This window comes from Nycticebus coucang, chromosome 13 (genome assembly GCF_027406575.1).
Source record: "Nycticebus coucang isolate mNycCou1 chromosome 13, mNycCou1.pri, whole genome shotgun sequence".
NCBI classification, from domain to species: domain Eukaryota; kingdom Metazoa; phylum Chordata; class Mammalia; order Primates; family Lorisidae; genus Nycticebus; species Nycticebus coucang.
In genome coordinates this window covers 16443748-16452183 of record NC_069792.1, presented here as the reverse complement: position 1 = coordinate 16452183, position 8436 = coordinate 16443748, and the positions used below count along the sequence as shown (strand labels likewise).

Below are 8436 nucleotides of genomic sequence, written 5' to 3'. Positions count from 1 at the left end.
TCAATATGATTTAAAAATGTAATGACTGAAGGGAGTTCCACTTCTGGAATGGAGAGAGGAATTGCTCCATGGATCACTCACCAGCTAAACAACCATATCTTGTGAAAATAATAAAACAAGCAAATAAATAACCACTTAATAGTCTTTGAAGATTGCCCCATGTGCTTATAGCAAATGAAGAAACACTTATTCAAGAAAATTTACTAAATCTACATAAGAACAGTAAGTATCTGTTAATTACATAATTATAGCACTTGAGCTATAATCCATTTTTTCCCTCCCCAGTCCCAGTCCAGCATGTAGCATACTGGAAGCTGTAGTATAGATGAGTATGACCAAGGAGACAGGACTCCCATTATCCTCAGAGCCTTCTCCCCAGAAGGGATACAGCATTGCCCCAGAAGAGGTAGAATTTCCAGCATGTCTTATCACTGCTCTCTGGTTGCAGAGGTCAAATCCCTGGTGAGAGTGAGGGCTTCCTTTCTTCCTTCAGCCTCCATTCCTATGGTGGAAAGTCTACCCTAGGCATGGCAGGCTGAGAAAATTGGAACCCAAATTGCCCTCACCAGAGGGTATCAGTGCCCTACTCATAAATCAGGGATATCATTTTGAGAGAAGCAAACACTTTTTCCTGCCCCCAGTTCCAGAACAGCTCAGAGATTTTGCCTAGAGGTAGGCAGTTTATAGGAAAAGAGAGCTCTCAAGTTTTCCACCAAAGGAACTGACTTGTTTGAAACAAAGAGTGAAGTTTCAAACCTAAGAATGCTCTTGAAAGCAGTGGAGAATATGATGGTAAGCAATTAAGAGGAGGCTGGTAGCTCCATGAGAGCAAGAAGCTAAAGCTTGGCCAGTTTACCAGACAAAAAGGCAGCTATCAACTCCTAGGTTTCAGAGCAAACCTCAAAGACTGGTCTCAAAATCTACCCCTGCAAAGAGAATTGAATTTAATTGGGCCAGACTATGGAGCAATTTATGCCTGAAGACATTAATGAAAGCAATAAAATAGTCAGCCAGCAATTAATGGAGTTAAATGTGATACCAACAGAGACAGATGATATAACAGACAGATCAAAAAAGAGATAGCCAAAGGGGGCCTGTTAAACCCACTATCATTCCAGGGTGACTGTCCACATGCCAAGGATGTGTGGCTCTCTGAGGAACAACATCACAGGCTTCACACTCTGGGAAAATAGACTTGATTGATACAATCCAGCCAAGTCATTAAACAAATAAGCAAACAACAACAAAAACAAGCCAGCAGTATCTACAATGTGTTACCTAAAGCGTCCAGTTTTCAATAAAAACCTATGAGACATTCAAAAAAAAAGGAAAGTATGACCCATTCACAGGAAAAAAAATCAGGCACAGAAATCATCTATAGAAATACCCAGATGTCGTATTTAATAGATTAAAAACTTCAAAGTATTCATTCATCATAAATATGTTCAAAGAACTAAAGGAAAACTTGCTTAAATAAGTAAAGGAGTGTTTTACATTTGTAATCCCAGAGACTTGGGAGGCAGAGGCAGGAGGATTGCTGGAGTCCAGGAGCTATGGATTCCTATTGCTGGGCCTGCAGTGAGCCATGATTATGCCACTGCACTCCAACCTGGGTGATAGAGTGAGACTCTATCTCTACAAAAAAGAGGAAGAGAAGGAGAAGTAAAAGGAAGTAGGATGACAATGACAATGTATCCTCATATCAAACAGAAATTATACAAAAAATGATGACCAAATGAAAATTCTGGAGTTGAAAAGAATAATAATTAAAATAAAAAATTCACTAAAAGGGCTCATTAATATATTCAAACCAGCAGATGATAAAATTGGCACATTTGAAGATAAAGCAATAGAAATCATGCAGTCTAAAGACCAGATAAAAAAAGAAAATGAAGCAAAATGAACAGAGCCTCAGAGTAATGTGGAACCCAATTGAAAATATCAGAGACAGAAGGGAGAAAAAAAAATGTATAACACGGAGTACTACTCAGCCTTAAAAAAATGGTAAACTAACACCTTTTGTAAAAACCTGGATGTAACTGTATACTATTCTTCTAAGTGAAGTATCATAAGAATGAGAAAACAAACGCCACCTGTACTTACTACTAGACTGGAACTAATCAATCAACACCCATGTCCACATTTGGCAGTAGGAGGAGGCAGGAGGAAGAGTTAAATTCACACCTAACAGGTATAATGCTTGCTAACTGGATGATGGGCACACTTACAACTTTGACTCAAACTGTACAAAAGCAATTCATGTAACCAAAACATTTGTATCCTCATAATATTCTGAAATTTAAAAAACTTACAAATAAAAAAATTAGAATGAGAAGAAAATAAAACGTATTAAATCAAATCACATTGCCTAATGTCTTAGCTTTCTTTTTTTATTTGACCAATGATAAAACGGTAAAATTAATCATATGGAAATTTTTAATTTCATTAAGCTATTTACTTAAATAGAAAAAAACTCAACCAAGTAATTACTGAAAATTTCCCAAATTTGATGAAAATATGAACCTACACATCCAAGAAGCTCAACAAACTCCAAGTCATAAATGTGAAGAGATTCACACATAGAACTATCAGAGGAAAAAATGCTAAAAGACAAAGAGAAAAAGAAAATCTTGAAAGCAGCAAGAGAAAAAAGAGATACCATGTAAAAGGAACACCACTAAAATTAACAGCTGACTTCTCAGCAGAAACAATAGAGGCCAGGAGGCAGTGGGATGACACAATCAAAGACGTGAAACTATAATGCTAGAAGAAAGTGCAGGGAAAACACTTGAAGAAAAAGGCCTAGGCGAATATTTTATGAGGAGGACCCCCCAGGCAATTGAAGCAACACCAAAAATACACTATTGACCTGACCAAACTAAAAAGCTTCTGCACAGCCAAGAACACAGTAAGTAATGCAAGCAGACAGCCCTCAGAATGGGAGAAGACACTTGCAGGTTATGTCTCCATCAAAGGTTTAATAACCAGAATCCAAAGAGAAATTAAACGTATTAGCAAGAAAAGAACAAGTGATCCCATAGCAGGCTGGGCAAGGGACTTGAAGAGAAACTTCTCTGAAGAAGACAGGCACATGGCCTACAGACATATGAAAAAATGCTCATCATCTTTAATCATCAGAGAAATGCAAATCAAAACTACTTTGAGATATCATCTAACTCCAGTAAGATTAGCCCACATCACAAAATCTCAAAACCAGAGATGTTACTCGGGAGGCTGAGGCAAGAGAATCGCTTAAACCCAGGAGTTGGAGGTTGCTGTGAGCTGTGTGACGCCACGGCACTCTACCGAGGGCCATAAAGTGAGACTCTGTCTCTACAAAAAAAAAAAAAAAAAAACCCAGAGATGTTGGCATGGATGTGGAGAAGAGGGAACACTTCTACATTGCTGGTGGGAATGCAAACTAATAGGTTCCTTTTGGAAAGATGTTTGGAGAACACTTAGGGATCTAAAAATAGACCTGCCATTCAATCCTACAATCCCTCTACTAGGTATATACCCAGAAGACCAAAAATCACATTATAACAAAGATTTACCAGAATGTTTACTGCAGCCCCATTCATAGTTGCTGAGTCATGGAAGATGCCCAAGTGCCCATCGACCCACGAATGGATTAATAAATTGTGGTATATGTACACCATGGAATATTATGGAGCCTTAAAGGAAGATGGAGACTTTACCTCTTTCATGTTTACATGGATGGAGCTGGAACATATTCTTCTTAGCAAAGTATCTCAAGAATGGAAGAAAAAGTATCCAATGTACTCAGCCCTACTATGAAACCAATTTATAGCTTTCATATGAAAGCTATAACCCAATTATAGTCCAAGAATATAGGGAAGGGAAAAGGAAGGGGAGGGGAGGAGGAAGGATGGGTGGAGGGAGGGTAATTGGTGGGACCACACCTACCCGCATCTTACAAGGGTACATGTGAAATTTACTAAGTGTAGAACATAAATGTCTTAACCCAATAACTAAGAAAATGCTATGAAGGCTATGTTAACCAGTTTGATGAAAATATTTCAAATTGTATATAAAACCAGCACTTTGTACCCCATGATTGCATTAATGTACACAGCTATGATTTACTAAAACAAAGAAAGAAAAAAATTTTTCTAATTTCAGAATATTACAGGAGTACACACATTTTTCATTAGATAATTTGCTTTTGTACATTTTAAGTCAAAGTTATAAGTTTTCCCTTCACCCAGAAAGAAAATTCTTTCTTTTTTTTTTTTAACTTCAGAATTTATTTAAATGGAGAAGCTGTCTGAACAGGAGGGAAAAGAAAATTAAAAAATAATATCTATGAGAAAATAGTCAAAAGGCACGTTTTTGTCCTTCCCTCTTACAGGTGAGGGACTAGAGGCAGCCTGGACACACTTTCAATTCCTGAATTCTAAACTTCATTGTACAAAATGCCACTTGAAATATGTATTAAACCCTCAGCCCAAGACAGTTTTTCACATCTGAAAGCTCACAGGAGAGGTGGGGCTGAGGCAGCACGGAATGTGCAGCCTTGGTCCCTGGCAGTCCTGGTGGGAGGACCTCCTCACACAGGCCACCCTGGGAAGGTCACAAGAGTGAACAGGGAAGCAGGGACGCTGAGTAAAGAGGAGAAGGCACCAGTCCTGGCCCAAGCCGATCATTTCCATGACGGCTCATTTAGCCTTTTCTACTTATGTTATCAAGTTCAATCCACTGAACTTAACTTACAATTTTTTAAAATAGTAACGGAAAACAGTTATTATAGAATAGCTATTTTTATGTTTAGCAATTTAAAAAATCACTAGCTTTTATAAAAATTCCTTCTAACAGATCATTAGAATCTATAAAACAGCAGGAATTTCACAAGGACTGCAAGGAAGTTGTACGTTGGACTCCCAGACAGGAGCGGCTCCCATTGTGGGCGGCCAATAACACTGTTCTAGGTCATGAAATTAGTATCTCATGATAAATACTTTACTGCACAGTTAAAGACACAATTGCATGTTCAGATGAAGCAGGAGTGACCTCGGGTTTGCACAGAGCTTTGAGTTGAGACATCGCAATGCTCCTCAGGAGTCGTCCTCCTGTCTTTAATTTCAGAAATTCTGTCTATAGATTTAAGGATCTCGGCAACAAGATTCAACGTTTCGGCTCTGGAAACCAGCTGCTTTACGGAAGCCTGTGCGCTGTTCATGACGACATGGAGGTTCTGCAAGGCCTAGTCGGTGTCCTGCTTCACAACAGTCAACCTGGCGCCCAGGCCTGACCTCACAGCTTCATTCTCATGTCTGAAGTTGGAGACCTGAGCCTGGAGCAAATTTATTTACTGTTTCAGTTCCATGACGTGATTTTCTGCCTTTACAGCCCGTTTTGTCATGAGTTCCAGGTTCTGCTCCACCTGCTGAACCAGCGACTCCAGGTCATGATAGTCACTTTCCTCCTGGATCATTTTTGCTTCTAATTTCTGCTCAAGTGTCCTCACCATTTCTGTTTGAGTTTCACAGAAGCTCTGAACCTCATTCAGTTTTCTTCTTAGCTTAGAATTTTCATCTTTCAGCGCCTCCTAACTTACCTGCAGCATCCGTAGCTGCCGGTCTCCCGGAGACTCTCCAGGAGCTGCCAAGTCTGTGCCAGGACTCCCGGCTGGGGATCCCGGAGACACACGAGAATCCGAGTCACTCAGTGTCCACGAGGGCAGAGACTTGGACTCTGTCAGCTCCAATGGAGTGGAAAAAAATGACAGGTACGTGCCACAGGGTGATGTGCTGGCAGCGACCCTGGCATAGTGCGTCTGCTCCATGCGGAGGGCAGACAGGACCCAGTCCACCGGTCATCCTCATTTTCCTCCTGGTCTAGGAGGTCGCCAGCTCCTGTTGGGTCTTCAACAAATGGCTGCTGATATTCTAGGCCATCCCCCACGGGCTGGATGGTCGGAGAGTTGTGGTCGAGTCTCACTGACCGCCTCGCAGCTTCCTTTAATAAATTCTGTTGGTTGCATCTTCTTTGGACAAGCTGAGGTTCTTGGTTTTCAGAAATTATTTGAAGGAGAATAGATTTGCCTCTTCAAGATCTTCAATTTGGTCATCTCCAAAACGTGTCTCATAGGCTCCAGATGGACCTTGCTTAGTACATTTCCCCTTTCCATAGCCAAAATCATTGGGAATGATGACGGTCCGGGCTCGGGACAGCGGGGTGGCGCCCAGGTGGCGCGGGTAGCCCGACATCGCGGCGGGACAGCGGGCTGGACCTGCTTAATCCAGTAGCGGCGGCTCCATGGCCCCGTTGCCTGCCCGGGTCACCCGCCGCTCGGCCGGCGCCGCAGCTCCTAGCCTCCCTCCGAGGCTTCCGGTCCGCTCAGAAAATTCTTAACTATTCTTAACTGAGGATGTTATATCCAGCAAAACTATTTTTCCAAATGGATGGCAAAATAAGGCATTCTCACATAAGCAAAAACTGAAAGAATTTGTTGTTAGCAGACCCACCTACCAAGAAATATTAAAGAAGTTCTTGGGGCCAGGCACAGTGACTCACGCCCGTAATCCTAGAAGGATTTCTCCATATCCACATTCTGGGAAGCCAAGATGGGTGGATTGCCTGAGCTCACAGGTTTGAGTCCAGCCTGAGCAAGAGCGAGACCCTGTCTCTAAAAATAGCTGGGCATTGTGGCGGGTGCCTGTAGTCTCAGCTACTTGCCAGGCTGAGACAAGAGAATTGCTTGAGCCAAAGTGTTTAAGGTTGCGGTGAGCTATGAAGCCATAGCACTTTACTGAGAGTGACAAAATGAGTCTGTGTCTCAAAAAAAAGTTCTTTGGGGTAAAATGAAGTGACTCCTGACAGCAATTCAAATCCACACAAAAAAAACAAAGAGCAGCCATAAATGTAACTATGTCATTATAAGGTGCACTATAAATGCATATTCACCTTTCTCCTCTTGACTGATTAAAAAAGTAGTTAATAAACAATATGTACACACCTATATTGCTGGACATATATCTATAGAAATGTAATATATTTGACAACAACAGAACAAAAACAGGGCAATTGCAAAGCTATATTGAAGTAAGGGAATGGTATCAAATGGTAATTTGAATTCACAGGAAAAAAACATAAGAGAATCAAACATGACAAATAAAGGTAACAAAAAAAACTCTACATATACATACTTATTCTCTCTTCTTCCACCTTCTCTAAAATACATAAAATTATATAATAATTACAACAGTATATTTTTGAGTTTGTAACATATGGATGTGATATGCATAATAATAATGGCATGAAAGGGGGAAGAGAGACTATAGCTAAATAGGAGGACTATTTCCATATCTATAGTCTTAACTAGAGTTTAGTTAGTGTAAATCTGAAATCTATTCTGATTAAGTTAAGATGCATATAGAAGCCTTAGAGTACCACTAAGAAAATAACTCAAAAACAGTGAAAATAAATTATTAAATGAATTTAAATATTAGCCTTAAAATATTCACTTAATGCAAAAGAAAGCAGAAAAAGAGAAATAGAGGAACAAAAAAAGATGTGAAACATCTAGAGAATGTAAAGTAAAATGATATACATAATCAAAGACAAGAATGGAGCCAGGTGTGATGCCTATTTCCTATAACCCTGTACTCTGGAAGGCCAAGGCTGCAGGATCACTTGAACTCAGGGGTCCAAGACCAGCCTGAACAAGAGTGAGACCCTGTTTTTACTAAAAGTAGAAAAAAATTAGCCAGGCTTTGTGGCAGGTGCTCATAGTCCCAGCTATTCAGGAAGGAGGCGGGAGGATCACTTGAACCCAGGAGTTTGAGGTTGTTATGAGCTAGGGTTATGCCATGGCACTCTAGCCTGGGCAACAGAATGAGATTCTGTTTCAAAAATATAATAACAAATAAAAATAAAATAAAAAGACAAGGATGGACGTTCTTGCCGCTTCTATGTTCAATGAACAATTTAAAAATGAAATTAAGGAAACATTTCCACTTATAATAGTATCAAAAAGAATAACATACTTAGGAATAAATTTAACAAAAGATGTACAAAACTCGGGATGGTGCCTGTGTCTCAAAGGAGTAGGCCACCGGCCCCATATGTCGGAGGTGGCAGGTTCAAACCCAGCCCTTGCCAAAAACTGTAAAAAAGAAGAAGAAGAAGTGCAAAACTTATACTTTGAAACTTAATAAAAGATGCACAAAGTAGAAGGATTCACACTTTCTGACCCCAAAACACACTACAAAGCAACAGTTATCAAAACACTGTGGTACTGACCTAAGGTCAATATATAAATCAATGAAAGAGACCTGAGTCCATAAATAAACCTGTACATCTACGATCAACTGATTTTCAGCAAGGGTGCCAAGACAATTTAATGGGAAAGAATAGTCTTTTCAATAAATAGTACCAGGAAAACTGAATTGCCCCATGCAAAAGAATGCATTT

General features: G+C 40.0%; 1 pseudogene; it reads right to left on the bottom strand.

Moving 5' to 3' along the window:
• Positions 1-5011: 5011 nt before the first annotated feature.
• Positions 5012-6230, bottom strand: LOC128563290 (endosome-associated-trafficking regulator 1-like; annotated as a pseudogene).
• Between the last annotated feature and the right edge of the window lie 2206 nt (positions 6231-8436).